General features: G+C 45.5%; 1 non-coding gene across 1 annotated transcript; it reads right to left on the bottom strand.

The window, feature by feature from the left end:
• Positions 1–4,909: 4,909 nt before the first annotated feature.
• On the bottom strand, positions 4,910–5,002 carry Trnai-uau (transfer RNA isoleucine (anticodon UAU)). Its single transcript is given in 2 exon segments — positions 4,910–4,945; positions 4,965–5,002. It is a non-coding gene; the product is annotated as a tRNA-Ile (tRNA).
• Between the last annotated feature and the right edge of the window lie 14,301 nt (positions 5,003–19,303).

Raw genomic sequence — 19,303 nt, forward strand, 5'->3', positions numbered from 1 at the left:
ACGAACGCTGAGACAAACATGATAATTTTAGACAGTCAATGACATAATAAGCAAGTGCCAAACAAGGTGATGTGAGGAGGAGGGACTGTGCCCAGCAGGGTCTTTGAAAGCTGTTTGACTGCCTCATGCCCACAGAGCAATCAGCCTCCTAAGACTTTCCGGAAGCTGTTCCAAGAGAGGAATGACCTCAGCCAGGCTCCAAGGCAGAAACAAGGAAAAGGAAGAGAAAGGGAGTCCACTCCCCTAGGTCATTAAGTCAGAGGCAGGAGCAGCAAGGACTTGTGGGGTAAGACCAGGAACCACGGTAAGGAAGGAAAGCTCCTCACCCCACCAGGCCTTCCCAGAGCAGAGGCTACACCAGCGGCCTCCCTACACTCCCAGGGGCCATTCAATCAGCAGGGAAAATAAAAACAAAGAGAATTTAGGATAACAGTTTAAGCTTAAGAAACTATAAAAAGAGAAAAAATTAAAGCCAAATATAAAAGAAGAAGAACAATAGCCACAAAACATGTTTCAGCCGATCACAGACCATATACACAAGGGTGACCTCATAAAACTATAATAGCACTGAAAATTTCCCATCAGCCAGTGCTGTCAGAGCACTTGTGTTGTCATGGTACATTCCTCCTGTGTTTGTGGCACTGTGGCGTAAGCAAGCACACTGCCCTGCCAGTGTTCTCTACATTCTATTTCTCTGGAGACCCCTGACTAATAAGCTGGGGAAATTATTTATAAAACATAAAGCCAATAAAGAAACTATCTAAAATATACCAAAAAACTCTTACAACTCATCAAAAAAAAGACAATTCCATAAAAAAGCTCAAAAATTTTGAGCATACACTTTATCAAAGAATATAGATGTCTAACAAGCACATAAAAATGACTTAACATTATTAATGCTGTTCACTGGGCAGCTCACTGCTCACTGTACATCACTCATAACTCCAATAGAGCTATAAAACGGAAAGATAATTGGCTACTTTTGAAAATTGCTAGAGCGTCGACTCCTTATTATAAATATTGGTTGAAAAAAAGAATGAAGCAATTATCCAATCTTTTCCATGTGAATTGTGCCTTAGGAAAACTAAATAATTGGTGAGAAAAAAAGAGTTTTTTTAGAACCATAGTCATAAATGAAGAAGGAATAATAGAATGAGAAAACTATCATTGTGTAATCCTCAAAAAACTAACTAAATAAAAGCCAGAAAAATAAAGTAAATAAAAGTCAGGCCTGGTGGTGCAGGCCTATAATCCCAGCACTCAGGAGACTGAGGAAGGATGCTGCAAGTTCAAAACCAGTGGAGACTACATACGTAGTAAGACCTTGTCTCCAAGTAATAATAATAACAACAACAACAACACCAATAACAACAATAACAATATTTTTTAAAATAAATCTAGACGCAGATCATAAATGGCTGTTAAAATCATTTGGTTAGAGGCTGATGAGGAAATCACTATCGGACAGATTAGGCTGACCACATTCAGTATTATCAACCAAAATTAACATTAGATGAGGGACAAGACATCATGTAGTTTCTGTGGCACTGTAACAGTGCACGGTAGCACCTGAAATATATATTTTGCAAATAAATAAATCTAAATATTGTGTAGATCTAAGTGCCACAGGAGACTGATGGGCATATGAAAAGGTGCCAAAATCTGTGGGAAATTCTATAGGCCAACCAAAAAAATGTCTTAAAAGGAAATGAGAAGAGAAGGAATTAGTACAGATTAATATACTGGTCAAATGCAAAGGGTGGAGCTGGGCGTGGTGGTGAGACCCTGTCTCCAAAAACAAAAAGAAAAAGCAAAAGGTGGACCTCATTTGGATCTTGATTTAAAGAGACAATGTGGAGAACTGTTGTTCTAGTTAGATGCAATGATACCATGGTTATGCTTTTTTGTTTAAAGTGGTTACCTATTGCATATATCTATTGCAGTATTTGCAAGATAAATTTTTTTTCTGGGTGGGTGGGGACAGGGACTTGCTAGGCAGTTCAAGCTGTCCTTGAACTTGCTATGTAGCCCAGGCTCCCCTCAAATGGCGATCCTCCCACCTCAGACTCCTAAGAGCTGGAATTACAGGCATGCACCGTCCTGCCCAGCGTGCAGGATAATTTAAACTATCTGGGATTTTCCCCGAAAATACTCCAGGGGTAGGGAGAGGAATTCGGTGGGAAGCAGATGGATAAAACAATTCTTTAAACGGAGATGGATACATTAGGGTTAACTATGCTGTTTCTCCACTTGTGTATATGTTTGAAATTTTCCATAATAGAGAACTGGGCTTCGGGGTTTTTTTGTTGAATTTTAAACCACTTGTTCCTACAGATCACAGCCCTCTGGCTGTGTCCTGACCTACTGAGAGTTCCACAGGAATCTTGCCCCCCTCAACCCGCACAGAGGCCGTGCACTGCGTGGCCAGAGGGTGCAGAGGAGGAAGTGAACTCCGTGAGTTGGGGCAGCTGCACCCATGCCTGTGTCGGAGATTAATGGTCAGTGACAGGCACCGTGGTACCCAAACACCACATAGACCTCCAAAAGGGGAAGCCAATGTTGCCATGGAGGAATAAGGGCCCCAGATGGGTAGTCTTCTGATTGTTAGAAACTGGAAATCTAGGCATTTCTATGAAATATGTAGAGAAATGGTTTTTTAAATGTAAACACCTTCGAGTCAGTGCTGGAAAGCCAAACAAAACCTGTCTGCAAGCTAGATCTGTTCCACAGGCTGCTATTTTGTGATCCCTGACACTACATCATGTAATGCATTACACAGCAGTGCGTTAATAACTGGTTGACATTCTCAGCAGTTGGGTCACACTAAGGCAGCACGCATCTGCAACGTCCAGATCTTTTACACGAAAACAGCTGCTGTGCCTGGCATCGCCACACTCTGCATTTGGAACAGAGCACAGACTCCCAACCATCTCTATTAAATTGCATCTTGTTCATCAGAAACATTTGTGTGCGGATAGGCTCCACTATTCCTCCAAGCACTGCTGAATCTGCACTCCTTTCCACTTTGTGTCACCAGAGGTTCTGATGAGCCCATCTTTATCTAAGCCATCTGCAAAGGTGATGTCACCTTGGAGCGCCAGGCCTCTCTCCTGTTGAGGGCTGGAGTTGTCCAGCTACGCCTTTGATCTTCCTTCCAGTGTGTTTACCTCACACTTAGCCATCTTCCTCCTGGAAGCCACCCTACATTCTACACAAGTCTAACCCACTCATCTGGTGGTAATGTCATCATGCTTTTTGATCTACAAAGCATTTTCTCCATAATTTTAAGTTGATTTTTATTACCCACCAACACCCTAAAAAAATTCTTATCATCACTTTAAGAAACAAATCTGTTTATACAGTAGTCTATTTATTTGCCACCGATAATTTCCTCTTTTGGATTTCTAAACAACTGATTTACCTTCCTTCCTTCCCACCCATCCCAACTCTTTTACCAGAAAAAAAAAAATACTCCCCAGGCCACTCGCATTTCACCCATAACCAATGGAGGAAGAAACGATATGGGAGAAGGATCTTCTAACCACCAGAGTTGTCAGAAATGAATAGATTGCCTTGAAAGGACATGAAATTCTGAGGCTGGAAGTTTTCAAATAAGAGCCGGGGGTTTATACAAGTTGTTTTGCTGTGGCTAGGAATCTGGACAGGATGATCTTTCACTCATTTATGTTTTCCATGTAGGGAACTCCCGCTCTGTGTGCGCTCGGCTCTCAGAACATACCCTTTGGTAGTCACTGAGTGAATGTGGAGGTCAGAAACTTGCACTGGGCAAGTCTGATCACTTTCATGCTTTGTACATTTCAAAATTAATTCCATCTTGAAGTTTCCCCTTTGTTAAAAAATGCAAATAATTCATACAATGTAGTATTATTCAGTTGTAAAAAGAAATGAGCTGGGCAGAGTGGTGCGAACTTGTATTCCCAGCTACTTGGGAAGCTGAGGCAGCGGGGGGACTTGATCGCAGGACTCTGAAAATGTGGAATCCTAACCAGTAGACCACTAGGGAGCTGAATGGAGGGAGGACTTTGAGACCAGCCCAGGCAACATAGAGAACAACATAGCTCCACCACTCCCCGTCGTATTTCCATCCCAACTACTCAGGATGCGGACCTGATGCGCTGGAGACTGCCCTTTTGAGAGAGAGCGAGTCCAGAAGGCCCCCTGCGCTCCTACTAAACTCGCTCCTGCTTTGCCCGCACCCCTGGGGCACCGAGCAGCCCCGGGGCGTCTTGAGCTGGCTGCAAACCCAGCTGGCTCCGAGGGCGACTCCTGAGCCGGGGCGATGGGCGCCCCTCGGACAGCCCTAGAAACCCTCTCCATTCCAGAGTGACACGCTGGGGGCGGGCTCCCAGCCTCTTTTTCTAAACTACAGATCCGCCCCAGGAGGGCTCTGCCGGGGTCTGCAGCCCCAGGGAAGGTCGGGACTGCGGAGGCGCCGCTGGCCCGCTGGGAGGGGCAGCCGCCCAAGTCCCCCTCGCCGGCCCGCGCAGGGCCTCGGGCCTCATCCCAGAGGAGCGCCCCAGATCACGATCCTCAAGCCCCGCCAGGGCTCCCGCCCCAGGGCAGCGCCCTGGACCTCCGCCCCGCGTCGGCGGTGCGAGACTAAGTTAAAGACGCTCCTAGGAGAAGAAGCAGGAGGTCGACTTCTGGGTCTGAGCGCTGGATGCGGCGCGGTGGCCACAAGCAGCTCAGGAAACCGGTAAAGAGCCGCTTCCTGCTGCGGCATGGGGCAAAGCAGTTAAGAGGCGGGAAAAGCTGCTTCCTGCCGCGACAGCGCAGATCGTGGGGCAAATTAGTTAAGAGGCGGGAACTGGGTCTAAAAGACGGGCTCCTTCCTTTCGGCAAGGAGATAAAATGGGAAAATGAGACGCGCGGACACCCAAAAGGGTCCTGCTCCAGGTGAGGCTCGAACTCACAACCTCGGCATCGCTCTGCATGTACTGCTGTATAAGTACCGCGCGCTAACCGATTGCGCCACTGGAGCTCCTCTGAGCCGGCCGCGCGATGGCTCTATCAGGGCTCCTTACGCCCGCCGTGGAGCATGCGCAATCGCCCTAGCTCGGACCCGCGCTCTCTGCAACTCGGGCCGCGCTCTCGGGTGTGGTGCGGCACGCGGATCCCAACCAGCCGGGAGTGCTGTGAGTGTCCGGTTCGGACACGGAGGGCGGGTTAGCACGCGGCCTTTGGGGCCTCGAAAGTGCGCGGGCCGCCCCACGGGAGGGCCGCCAGGGCCAGCGGCCGGGAGCCGCCACGCGTCCTCGGGGAGGCGGCCGAAGGGCAGGTGTGGCACAGAGGGGCCTCGCGGCTGCCGTGACACACGACAAGGGCCTGGGCTCGGGGCCACAGGCGACCGCCTTCCCGCGCGGCCTGGGCTCTGCCCGGGGGTGACACCCTACCTTCCCGCCCGGGCGGGAGCTGGCGCGCCTCGAGCCGACTCGAGCGCCCCCTGTCGAAGGGCGAAGTTGACCCGGGTTTCGGAGAGGCGGTAGCCTAAACCCAGTGTTGGACCACAAAATGTTTTATTTTCTTTCATTTGAAAACAGACTTTCAATATTCAAAATCAAAAGATCTCATAAAAATATCCGAATATCTATTTTTTAACCAGAAAATATAAACACTGTATCCAGGACCAGATTATGACTGTTCCGGGCCATAAGCACTTTTGTTTTCTGGGGCCCCATTCCTCAGTTTTAAAAAATAAAAACCTTTTTAAAAATTATAGTTTACCAAAAAAAAAAATTATAATTTACTACTGAGATGGAATAAAAATGAGTATAATCCAGGCTGGATTTATAGTTACATTCATACATAGTCTTTTCTTTTTCCTCTCTTATTTCAAAAGGAATTAAAATGTGAACATTTGTGTTGTTGGCCCAGGACCGTCTTCATCTTACCTGACTACTCCACCCGGAACCAGCTTACTCCTGGGCCTCCTCCTGACCTCCTAGCGGCTGCCACCTCCGAAGTCCTTCCACCCACCCACCCAGCCCACTCTTTCTCCAGCTTGTCTCGAACATCTTGTCTCCTGAGCACCTGTCACCTTGTTCCTGACCCCTCTACTTACCTAGGAGAGCCAGGAGACCAAACAGCAGGGTGACTTAGGCGCTCGATGCAAGGACCAGCATGGGCAAGCCATGGAAGCAGAAGTAAGGTGTAGTTGGCTTCATGGTGACTTGGCCACAGAAACAGGTTGTGTTAGGGTGACAAACGTCAAGTGCCAGACTACAGAAGACCCTGAAATTTAAGCAGGAGAGGTAACAGTGCCCAGGTTGGCAAGGAGGAGACAGCCACAGATTCTGTGAAAGGCATGGGCCTCTTGAACAGTGTTTTTTGTTGTTTTGCTTTGTTTTGTGGTACTGGGGACCGAGTCTAGGGCCTTGCCCTGAACTACAAACCAGACCTTTTTACTTTTTGAGTCAGGGTCTCACTAAGCCACTGACTTGTCCAGGCTGGGCTCAAACCTTTAATCCTCCTGTCTCAGCCTCCCAGAGCACTGAGATTACAGGCATGTGCCACCATACCAGCTCTGATGATGTTTTTAGAAAACTCAACACCATGTGCAGACTGGATTAATCCACCAAGAAAAAGGAGGCAAGTGAGACTGTCTGGTTGTTTTGTAACTGTAAGAGACACATCAAAAAACAGCTCAGAAAAGGGATAGGCAGCACCCTACTGTATCCCACCAGGCACCAGGCAGGAGAGAGGATGCAGGACTGGGGCTCCTTGGATCATATGGGGGCAAGTCCAGGGTAAGGCAAGGGCAGATGTTTCCTTGACCCATTCTTGCACTGCCTGCTTGACCTAGCTGCATTTCTACCTGGCCCTAATCTTGTGTGTCTTTAAGGACAGGACACCAGTAAGCCAAAGTCCCTCTTTCAGATGGGCTGGCTGAGACTGGTTGGACCCAAGATGGCTGCTAGAGTGACTGCCAGACCACCCTCCTTATAATCCCATCTGCACACCCAATGGCAAACTCCCCAGTGCTAGGACAGTTGACAATTTCTGTGACAGTGACTAGAAAGAACCATGAGAAGAAGGAAGAAGTGGCACCTGAATGCCCAGAAAAGTCATAGCTATTCTGCCCTTTACTAGCCTATCTCTCCCCCTCAGTTCTTTTACCTTATATCCATAGTCCCCGGGCCCCCAACAGATTTGTGGGTTTTATCTCCCACTTCTCCTGTCCTTAGCCAAGAAGAAAATTCTTTTCTGCTCCATCAGGGCTTGGTCTTATTGGTTCTGCAGTTCTGAGAGGGATAAAGAACCCAGTTTGGGGTGAGAAATTGGTGACACAGTGATCCTTTGAAATAAGTTTCTCCCAAAAGCTGGAACAAGCTGAAGAGATAAATATAGAGTTTGCTACAGGATGAGCATATTTTTTTTTCTGAATAGAAAGGGATTAATTTCCTGGTAACAAGGAGAATGAGTTGGGAACCTTTTTACAGTGTCTTCTCAAATGCATTACCATTTGAAGAACCTGCCGGGGGTCCTCCTTCCTCAGTCACCTGCTGATCCAGTGAGCACCAGTCACCTGCAGGTGGCCCAGCCCCCTTCTCACCCCATTCATGTGTCTGCACCTCTATTGGCTCAGCAGATAGTGGCAGGTCGCAACTGTGTGCAAGGGGAAGACAGTGCCTCCTAAAAGGAGCTGAATTAGCTTAGCACACAAGGAAATTGAGGAAGCTAGACAGGAAATGCTGAATCTGGAGAGGGTGCAGGTCAGAACCCCAGCTGCAAGAGACATTGTCCTGGAAAGAGTAGTCTGGTAGGACCCGCAAATCTCTTACCCACACCCAGGCTGCCTCTACAGAGCAGTGAGCCAGGAGCCTTAGCTGTGGCACTCACTGGCCCTGAATGCTAAGAAACCTTATGTAAGTCTCTCCCTCCCCTCCATCTAAGATGCCTCCTGTTTAAATGGAAGCACCTAGAGCAGATAAGAGCTTTCCAGCCTATCTTGACTGGAGAACCCCTTTCACCATGCAACTCCTACCAGCACCTCGAAATTAGCTTAATCATTTAACAGATGGTGTAACACATATACCAAAAAGTGATATTTAAATAAAACTTATTTTAGATCAATGTATAATATTAAAATGGCAATGCCTGTAGTATAAAAAGACTAATCTCAACATTTTCCCATTTACCAAGTAATTCAAAATGTTTAACTTAATTATCTAAGGGGAGACCATGCTTTGTTCATAACTTTTAAAATAACATGTCCTTTGGTATTGGGACAAATGTACTGTATATTAAAATGTATGAAATTTAATGACTCATTATGGCATCAGAAATAGACAAAAACTGCTTTCCTAAATGTTTGGAATGTATGCCTGTTGCACTTTAAAAAGCTGGTTTATTTTTATTACTTCCATGTTTTTGTATCTAAATGATGAGCTAAAACAGAAGAGTTCAGATTGTTGTGTGTAAGAGCCATTCCACAAATAACACAAAGTTGGTATGGAGGATCTTTATTCCTAATAACGAGAAGCCACACTGATTATAATGGTCCCTATATTTTGTCTTTATGATTTTGGTTCCTGATACACTAGAGACACCATGATGTGCCATACAAACATTTTGATTAACTAAATGCAATTTATGGGTCTAATGAATGAAGATCATCTTGACTCAAATTTATGGAATCATATATGTTTATATTAGCCAGTATTTCATTGTGGTTGTATATGATGCAGTATTTTTTTTTTTTTCTTTTGGGAACCGGGGATTGAACTCAGTACCTTCCGCTTTTGAGGCAGGCGGCGGAATCACTAAGCTAAATCCCCGGCCTTTCCTTATGATGCAGTATTTGATTACCATAATTTTCTGTAGAGAAGTCAAACCCCACTTGAGGAGGCACCTGAGCAGCTGTAGCAAGGACAGGCATGTGGGGGACAGGACTGCTATGCATCCTGGGCATCATGCATCCAGCAGCTCCCAAGTGATTCCATTTCAATTGATGTCGCCTTAATAATTATTTCAAGTATTACTTTTCTAACTAGAAATGCAAAAGATACTCCTACCATCTTTAACAGTGTGGACCGTCTTGAATGCCTTTCAGAGTGACTGGTGTTGAGCAGTGCCTAAAATCCCTTTCTGTCCTGATAGCTCCAGAGCATCACCAGTGCCATGTGGAGGAAATGTAATCTGCTCAGATCCACGTGGTAAACTGAGGCAGCACAGAGCCTTTTACTCTGGGTTGAAGCCAAAAAGAAGAAATGGTGTGGGCTGGCGATTTGGCTCAGTGGTTCCGCCGCCTGCCTCACGAGTGCAAGGTCCCGAGTTTGATCCTCGGTACCAAAAAAAAGAAGAAGAAAAAGAAGAAATGGTGAGAGCCAGTCAGGCGGGGAAACATCCAGAAGGTTGGTAACTCCCAGTGTTGGAAAGAGCATGGGGAAATGAACACTGTTTGGTTTGGTTTGGTTTTGAAGATAGTTTAGCAGAATCTGTCAAAGTTTAAAATACATGTATCAGTTTGACCCAACACATCTGATAGGATTCTCCCCTATAGAAGCACCCATACTTGGATGGAGAAAAGCTACCCTTTTAACTATATTGTAGTATTTTCATGTCACTTAATGTTTTGGCTTAGTTTTGAGGTTCTTTAGTTTGTTACTGGGAATCAAACACAGGGCCTTGGGCATGATAGGTAAGTGCTCTACCACTAAGATACATCCCCAGCCCTAGAATTTTTATTTTTATACTTATTAAAATAGCTTTTTTAGGAAGACTCAGATGTGCTTTCTTTTTTATCATATATTCCTCTTGGCAGCCACTGCTTTCTGCTCAGCTTCTCAGCATCTCAGTTACTTCCACCTACAAATCAGCAAAAGCTTCTAGGAGGGAAGTGGCTCAGGCTATCAAGCTCACCTCCAGGCCTTTCTCCTCTCACTTACATCCTGGCCTCTTAACTCCTGGACTACCTTGATAGCTCATTGTTGTCTTCCAGCAGAATTCTTTGTTTTGTTTTGTTTTAGTACTGGGGAATTGAACACAGGGCCTTTGCACTGAACTAAATTCCCAACTCTTTTTTGTTTTTGTTTTTGGTACCAGGGATCGAACTCAGGTCCTTGCGCTTGTGCAGCAGGCAGTGAAACCACTGAGCTAAATCCCTGGCCCCGCAACTCTTTTTATTTTTAGAAAAGTTCTCCCTAAATAGCTAAACTTCCAAGGCTGGGGGTCATAGGTGACCCCCACCATGTCTGCTAAATTTTGCTTGTTCACAGTACAAAAATTTTTCTTTTCAGTACCGGGAATCAAACTCAGGACCTTGCAATTGGCAGGCAACCACAGTACCACTGAGCTACATCCCTGGCCCCTATAGTTGCAAATTTTCTAGCTACTACCAATAGGAGGGTTTGATAGAAGTGGATACATTCCTATCTAGTATGAGACCACACAACGTCCTCTGAAGGGGGCATTTCTGACTATGAAAGGGGGCACTATTAATAATACTGAACCCGGGTAGGGGATTTAGCTCAGGTGCTTGCCTCATAAGCGCAAGGTCCTGAGTTCGATTCCTAGTACCCAAAACAAAACAGTACTGAACCAACAAGCAGTAACTATGACTCTCAGGCAAACTACAGCTCATGGACACCCTAATCATTGATAACTTCCTTTTTACTACCATAAATACATAATTAGGGAAAATTTCCCTGTTAAGTTTTTTTTAAACTATGGGAACACAGATGGGATGTGTACCAATTCAGTGCTTCACCTTCTTTGCCCGGCTGGGGGATCCTAGAAGTGGACCCTGAAAACATGTGTCCTCTGTCAGCTGGTCGCACCAGTAAGCTTCACCAGAGCAGTGTTAGAGGCTCGCCGAGCAACCTTCTCTGCCTCAGCCCAGTACTTCTCTTCTGGCTCCTACAGCACAGCTGCCAGTGGGCGGCTTCCTGGTGGGGTTTTGCCAGCACCCAGCCCAGCCTGCAGTGGCACCTCAGCCAACTCCTCTGCCACCCACAGGGCCACTGGCACACCCTCCCCCTGGGAGTTCTGGATCTCAGCCTAGGTGGGGAAGCAGTGGTTGCTTCTTTCTCTCCATCAACCCTAGAGACATTGTAATGGCTGCTCCTTTTAACTCATTCCTCTAATCTTCATTGCCATTTGCTAGTTAACAATTCTTTAAACTAGATTTTTCCCTCTTCAAACGGGTGTGGTGTCCTGTCTCCTACTGGATCCTGGCCGATACACACATTTGTTCTTTTCCCTTGTCATTTGAGAACAAAATCCCTCCAAACATGGATAGAGAACCTGGTACTAGGTGGTCACAAATGTCATACTTCGACAACACTTACCATCGCCAGACACTGCTCCAAGACCTTTATACCTATTAACTCCATCCTCACACCAACCCTTGCCACTACTATGAAGGAAGTAGCATGAGTGTTCCTTTCACTGATGATGAAATTGTAACACAAGGAAGGGGTATGATTCACAAGGATACCGTAAAGCTCAGATTCAAAACCAGACCAGGTGGCTGAGAAGTCCATGCCCTCATAGTACATAGAATGCACTGCTTGTTTTGCCTCCTGTAGAGTGCCCGTCACTGGGAAATGTTCCTCAGAGGTTACCCTCAAGAGCCCTGACCAGGGCTCACAGAGGCCCCACGCGATGGTAGCCAAAGGGTCCTTACTTGAAATATAGAAAAGAGTAGCTAGAACAAGGGACCACTGGAGAGATGGAAACTCCAACCCAGGTATACTGGAGCACCTCAGCCCCTTGATTCCCTCCTGCAGAGGGCAGGGATATTTCACCTGTCGGTGCTGGCAACAACTGGACCAAAAGCTAGTGCCCCAGATGCAGGAAGGCAGGTCTTAGAGGCTATGCACAAGGAGAGAGAGTCTTGACAGAAGCAACCATGGAGTGCTAAAGGTTCAGTAGCCTCGGGTGGTCCCTAGGTCAAAATCTGAGAGCGAATCGGAAAGCCAAAAAAAGACAAGCAACTGGAGCAAACCAACCTACATTCATGTCTGTGTTCAGCCAACTGGGAGAATGAGTTTAACAATTTTCCACAGTCGGTTTGGCCATTCTTATGTCTTGGGCTACTTCCTGATCGGGGCTATTAGAAATAACACTGCTAAGACCAATCTTGAACAAGCCTTTTTGTTTTTATTTCTCTTGGGTAAATTCAGGAATAGAATTGTTGGATCATAAGGTCAGTTTATGTCGAGTTTCTTTATATTTAGCATTTTTATGGTGGTAAATTACACATAAAATTTACCACCTTAACCTTTTTTGGTTTTGGTACTGGGGTTAGAACTCGGGACCTTGCACTTGCGAGGCAGGCGCCGGAACCACTGAGCTAAATCCCCGGCCCTGCCTTAACCATTTTTAAAGTGTGTGATTCAGTGACATTTTATACATTCACAATGTTATGTAACCATCACCACTATTATTTTAATTGTGGTAAAATATACACAACATAAAATCTACCATTTTAACCATTTTTAAGTGTACAATTTAGTGGTATTAAATATATTTACATTGTTGTACAGTCATGAGCACTCCCCAACGGCCCATTTTCATTATCCCCCTCTAAAACTCTGTACTCATTGAACAATGACACCCCATTTCCTCCCTGCTCCAGCCCTAGTAACCACTATTCTATGCCCTGTCCCTACAAATTTGACTATTTCAGGTGTTCATGCAGGTGGAATAATACAGTGTTTGTCTTATTTCATTATTGTATTTTAAAGCCATATCCATACTATATGCATGTATCAAAATTTCATTTGTTTAAAGCTGGACAATATTCCATTGTATGTACACACCATATTTGAATTATACATTCATCTGGCAGTGAACATTTGGGTTGTTTCCATCTTTTGTTTCTGTGAATAATGCTGCTGTGAACATTGGTGTACAAACATCTGTCTGAGTCTCTGCTTTCAATTCCTTTGGGCATCTTTCTCAAAGTGTTCACTCTGTTTAACTTTTTAATGAATTCCATACTGTTTGCTGCAGCAGCTGTACCATTTAACATTCTCACTAACAATGCACAGGGATTCCAGTTTTCCCACATCCTCACCAATACCTGGGACTTACTGTTTTGGTTTTGTTGTTGCTGCTGTTGCTATTTTTAATAACACCATCACAATGGACATGATGTGGTTTGTAGTTTTGATTTTAATTTCCCTAATGATTAGTCATTTTGGCATCTTTTCAAACATGCCTTTTTTAAAGAAATAACCATAGGGGCTGGGGATTTAGCTCAGTGGTTCTGCCGCCTGCCTCGCAAGAGCAAGGACCTGAGTTCAATCCCCGGTACCAAAAAAAAAAAAAGAAAGAAATATAATAATCAAGTCTTTTGCTCATTTTAAATACTAGGTTGTTTGTGGGCTGAGGATTTAGCTCAGTGGTGCTGCACCTGCCTCAAAAGCACAAGGTCCTGAGTTTGATCCTTGGTACTGAAAAAAAAAAAAAAAAGACTCTCAAATATTAGGTTGTTTGTTTTTTTCATTATTGAGTTTTAAGAGTTCTTTTTGTATTCTGGATATTAATCCCTTATCAGATATGATCTACAAATATTTTCTCCCATAAAGTGGATTATCTTTCTACCTTCTTGACAGTGTCCTTTGATGCACGAAGTCTTTTTTTAAATTTTGATGGTTTTATATTTAGTCTTATAAGAAACTGCCAGACTCCTTTTTTTTTTCAAAATAATTGTGCTACATTTTTTTCCCACTAGTAACATTGAGAGTTCTGTTTGCTTTATATCCCTGCCAACAATCTTTTCTGATTTTTATCATTTGACTAGGTACGTAACAGTATCTCATTGTAGTTTTAATGACAACTGGTGATGTTGAGTGTTTTTTTGTTTTTGTTTTGTTGTTGTTGTTGAGCGTTTTTTGATGTGCCTGGCCATTTGCACATCTTTTATGAAATGGTTGTTCCAGTGTTTTGTTGGAGTTTTTTTGTTTTTCTTCTCTCTCTCTCTCTCTCTCTCACACTCCTCTCAAGTTTTGGTCTCTACTATCATAGTTATTAAATTGTAAAAGTGACTGACTTCAAGGAAATCACTGATTTTCTGTTTCCCGATTTGTAAGTAGCACTGGGGCTACAAGAAATACCAAACTTGACTACTGCCCATAGTGTCTTGGACACGTAAGAGCCCGAACATGTCCACTGTCATCCAAAGCATGCAAGACCCATGCCAGGAAGGATGTGGGCGGTCCCCAGGAGATGGGGGAGGGGTGGCAAACACAGATATGAAGAGAGGCAGTGGTCAGTAGCCCCGAAAGCAGCAGCAGATGTCGACTGTCTCCTTGGGAGGAAGGAGAAGAAAAGGGATGGAGAGCCCTCTGGCCCTGGAGCAGGAGAAAATGGAAATGTAGCAGATGTATAAGCTAAGCTGGAAGCTCTGCACAGAACTAGTTTGGGCCTGTCTCGGCAGGGACTTCTGCTTATGAGGTAAGAGGGCAACATAAACTTGCTCTTCTGTTTGCAGAGAGCCCCAGAGAGCTCCCACTGACCCAGCTGGAGGAGGGGCTCCTCCTCAGCTGCCCTGTGTAGCAGGGTCTTAGCTGAGGAGATTCCACACTAAAGAGGTAGTGTATTGGAGGGCCAAGCAGCTTTATTATCTGATGCCTGCCCTGATCTTAGATCCTAACCCTCCTTGAGATACAAATCCCAGCTGAAAACAAATCTGTGGATATAGAGAGCTAAGCTTAGAAAGATTTAACAGGAGACAGAAAGCACACCAGTTATTTAACAGAAAGAATATAACACAGAAAATAGCTAGGTTTAAAGCTAATAGCTAGGTAATTGACAGATCAGAAGAAGAAATCTGAGGTATCATGCAAGTATACTAACTGCAAGAAGCAACTCCCCATAGTAAGAAAGAGGTCAAATCACTGTAAGCTAAAACTTGGAGAAAGATCTCTCCAGAATGCAAACTTGTAGAAGTTCTGACCTCTTTGGGAGGCGCCAGTATCTGAACTGGTATCTCTGAAGAGATCACTTAAAAGCTGATTCTGCCTTGTGCTGGAGAAACTCAACATTAGATTTAGGAACTGTGGTAGGAAAGCACTAGAGTTCGAGCCAGGAACCACAGGCAGAGAGGTGGGCAGCAAGCACTGGAGAGGAAGCAAGTCCCGCCTCCTCCTCCATCCTTGCAGTCTCCCTGCCTTACCTCCTCTGGCCATAGCTTTGCACAGAACCAGCAGGCAAAGCACAAGTGGAGTCTGCAGAACCCAGTGGACTACAGAACGAGAGTTTGGAGGTAAAAGATGATAACAAACAAATCTTACAGAATGCAGTGACCTTGCAGACAAACAGGAACCTTTTTGGAATAAGCTACCCATCCTCTACTCACCCAGAAATGGGAGCAGTATCTTAAGAGCAAATAGGCCAAATGGCCACACTTCTGCCATATGGACTTCCCAGTTGCTATTTCCTTTGTTGGCTCTAGCTCAATGCCTCGGTATGTAAGAGTTACTGCATATTCTGCTTTATACTTGATATGAAGAGCCTTCTAAACTGATATGCAACTTTTGACTTAGTAACTTTAGAACCAAACCCCCAGCCCCTCAATACTCACTGAAGTCAACCATGGCTGTAGAAGAACCAGGGTACAGGTAGGCACAGGTTCCTTTATATCCTGCTGCCTCTGTTTACCAGCTGTCTAACTCTGAGGTTCCAGTTAATACTCAGAGCTCCAGTTTCAGTTTATGGAGCATGAATGAGAGCATTGAGGTGCTTCACATAGGTCTGCTGCAGGGCGATCACTCAGTCTGTGGTAGCTGCAGAGGATGTTACCACTGCTCTACAGTGAAAAGGAAAAAAACCCAAAAGACAAAGCAGAGACTAACAGTCTCAAAGCTTTGCAGAGACTGATGGTCTCAAGGCTGACAGTCTCATGGCTTGCCTTTCCTGCTAGACCCACCAAGGTCACTGTGCCCGAAAGATGAACTGCTAAAACAGCAGCTGCCTGTACCTCCCTATGTCTTAAAGATAAACTGTAAAAGCAAAATTTGCCTCCACCTCCCTACCTTTTGCCAAGTTCTGCTTCTGTAAAATTCTGCTTGCCCTGCCCAAAGAACAAGATAAAAACGGGGCTCAGACTGTGGAAAGTGACTTCTGCTGGGCCTGCTAGTGAATAAACCCTGCCTCTCCCTACAGTTCTCTGAGTGCCGCTCTCTTCCTTGGTCTGCCTGCCCTCCAAGTGCTGTTTTACTAGTTATTCTCAGACTTTGCACCAGGCACCAAAGGGATCCCAGGGAGAAACTATTCTGGTTACTGGAAGAGAGGGCTGGCAGGGGAGCAGAATGGTGAGTGGCAGGTCTACACCACGACAGTTTGCTCTGAGCTCCCCAGAGTGCTGTGCCATGGAGAGTCTAGGAGTGCTGGAGCCGAAAAAACAGCCCCGCGAATGGTGCGAGGATGTGGAACAATCAGAAACCTCCCACACATCTGCTGAGACTGCAAAACAGAGCAGTCCCTAGGGGAAATGGGCCTGCCATTTTTCAAAATGCTAAACACCAAATCCAATAAATGAGTGATACAAATGTAAACTAAATCCTAAATACACAAGAACACAAGAAGAGGGAATCTCACTGCCTACAAGGAACAAGTGGGAGGGCAGGGAGATGAGACTAAAGGAGGGAGCCTCAGCCCAGGACTCACAGGGGCCCCAACAGCAGAGTCCTTCCAGTGGAGACTGGGAGCAGCCAAAGGGTGCTGCTACCCAAGGGGGCTGGAGGCTAGGAGGGACCCAGGGAGAGCTGCTGGGATGGTACTTGGGGCACAGAAGCAGAGTCCGCAGCACAGGGATCCCATCCATGTGCCCAGGTGAGTGTGAAGGGTGCCCACTGCAGGCAGGAGGGAGCACAGAATGTGGGAGTTTAGAGTAGAGAGAAGGTGGTACCTGGGGTGACTGGGAACAGCCAGGAGGACCTGGGAGTGCCCAAGCCCAGAAGACCAGCGGCTAAGATGCCCTGTCCAGTAGCATGTCTTGGCTGTCGCTGGCACCCTCTGAAAGCAGCATGGAACACAATGCTTGCCTCTTCCCCTAAGCATGCTACTCAGGAGACCAAAGACACAATAACAGAGAAGATCCACTGTAAAGATGAGTTCACACAAGGATTTCTAAACTGGAGAAAAACTAAGACCATCAAAGAGAAACCAGGGAAGAAAGAATTGTACCTGGGAGAATTAATAGACCAACCAGAACAGGACTTGATGGCAAAAGCTGCGAAGTTGTTTACAAATCCTGTTTCCCTCCAGGAACATAGCTAGGACTTCTCCCGGGCTCCCTGGAAGTTAGGTGAGGCCACATAACTGAGATCCAGCCAACAGAATGTGATCAGAATGGCGAACATCACTGGGGCCAGGCCTGGTCTGTAAGAACCATTACCCTCTCTGATCCTCTTTCTGCCAGCTGGACACCAATACCCAGGTGATCCTGGAAATTATGTGGTGCTACAGTTTGGATCTAAAATGTTGCCCAAAAGTCTCACGTGTTCAGGGGTAGGGCTCTCAGATTGGATTGTGGGGAGCTACACTCATCAGTGGAATTAATCCATTGATTAGTTCATAGCTTGGAAGGTAGGGCCTGGTTGGAGGAGATGGGACACTGGATGTGTTACCTGAAAGAGGGAATAGGGAGGAAGAGGTGGAGGAGGGGAAGAAGGAGCAGAAGCAGCTGGATGTGCTGGCACCTGCCTATAATCCTAGTACTTGGGAGCTGAGGCAGGAGGATTGCAAGTTCAAGGCCAGCCTAGACTACATAGTGAGACCCGGTCTCAAAAAAAAAAAAAATCTGGAAGTTAAATACATATATACATTTATTTAAATAATAACCATTCAACACATAGGAATGGAGTGTAGAAGGGAAATGGATCAAAGACAACCTACTCAATGCCACGTATGCTGGCCATTGTTAGCTGCCTCCCAAGCGTTCTTTCCCATCACCCAGTCATGAAGCAGAGGACCATGGTCTTTGGAGGAGTTGGCTTCACCTTCAGCTTTAAGTATCTACCACAATTTGACCAAGCTAATCAAAGTCTCCCACTGTCCTTACCTCAGTAATTGGTTCCGGTATAGGCCTGTGAGCCTCCTATGTCCCGTAAATACACCTGCTTCTCATGTGGGATAATTTGGCCCCTCCCAGGGACATGTGGAAATTTCTAAAGATGTTTTTGTCCCAATCCTCCTGGTTGCAGGAGGTCCGTAAACAATAACCAGATAAGCTTAACTAGGGTGATGGGATGAGCTACTGGCATCTAGTAGAAAGAAGCCAGGGCTGCTGCTAAACATCTCTGATACAGGTGCAGCCCCACAGCAAAAGAGTTATCCAGCCCAAAGCATCTGTAATGCCAGCATCGAGAGACCCTGGTCCACAGGGAAAGCTGTGAGCACTCAGGGCTCCATTCCTCCATGGGTGTGAATAGGCAGCATCAACCCCCAGTGACTCCTGGTGATCATCACTTGACCACTTGAGGAACCAGCCTTGGGATGAAGCTGATACTGTGCAGAGCAGACTGGAAGGCTGGAAAGAACCAGGGTCCATGATGCTGCAGCTCAGTTACCATCTTGCTCTGTCTCTGAGTGCCCAGTTATAAGAACTTTTAAACTTTCTGTCAGTTAAGCTGTTGTTTAACTGGAGTCTCTATAACTTGCAGACATGAGCATCATGAAAGATGAGCAAGAAAGAGGAAAAAAAGAACAAGAAGGTATGTGTAGTAAACATTGCAATGCCCCATATCCTCCACCCAAACTCTCCATGCTCTAATCCCTAGAGTCCATTCATATGTTAACTTCATCTCAAAGAGGAACTTTGCAGGGGTGATTAAATCAAGGCATAGGGTGGGTCCAGTGTCATCACCAGGATTCTTAAATGGGAAAGAGTGACGCAGGAGAGTCAGAGAAGAAACATGAAAAAAATGAGAGGAAAGTGAGGTGCTCTAAGGAAGGAGGAAGTTACCCCAGCCAAGGAAAGCAGGTGGCTTCTAGGAGGTGGAAAAGATACAAAACAGTGTCTTTCCTAGAACCCCCAGAGATAATGCAGCTGTAACAAGGCCTAGATTTTATCCTGTAAGACCCATGAAGACTCCTGACCTCTGGAACTATAAAATAATAAATTGATATTGTTTGAAATCACTAAGTTTATGGTAATTTATTACAGAATAGGAAACTAACACAGCATGGTCATTATAAAACCCAAAATAAGGTGTCAGAATAAGTACTGTTAAATATAAGTTGTGGAAAGGCCATGAACACCTTTTCTGGGCTCAACAGACCAAGCCAATATAGAGTCTAATGGCAGTAACTGAGCTCTGGTTGGTTGCAG

Source organism: Heterocephalus glaber, unplaced genomic scaffold (genome assembly GCF_053883595.1).
Source record: "Heterocephalus glaber isolate CG9 unplaced genomic scaffold, H.glaber_assembly_v1.0 deba00001457, whole genome shotgun sequence".
NCBI lineage: Eukaryota > Metazoa > Chordata > Mammalia > Rodentia > Bathyergidae > Heterocephalus > Heterocephalus glaber.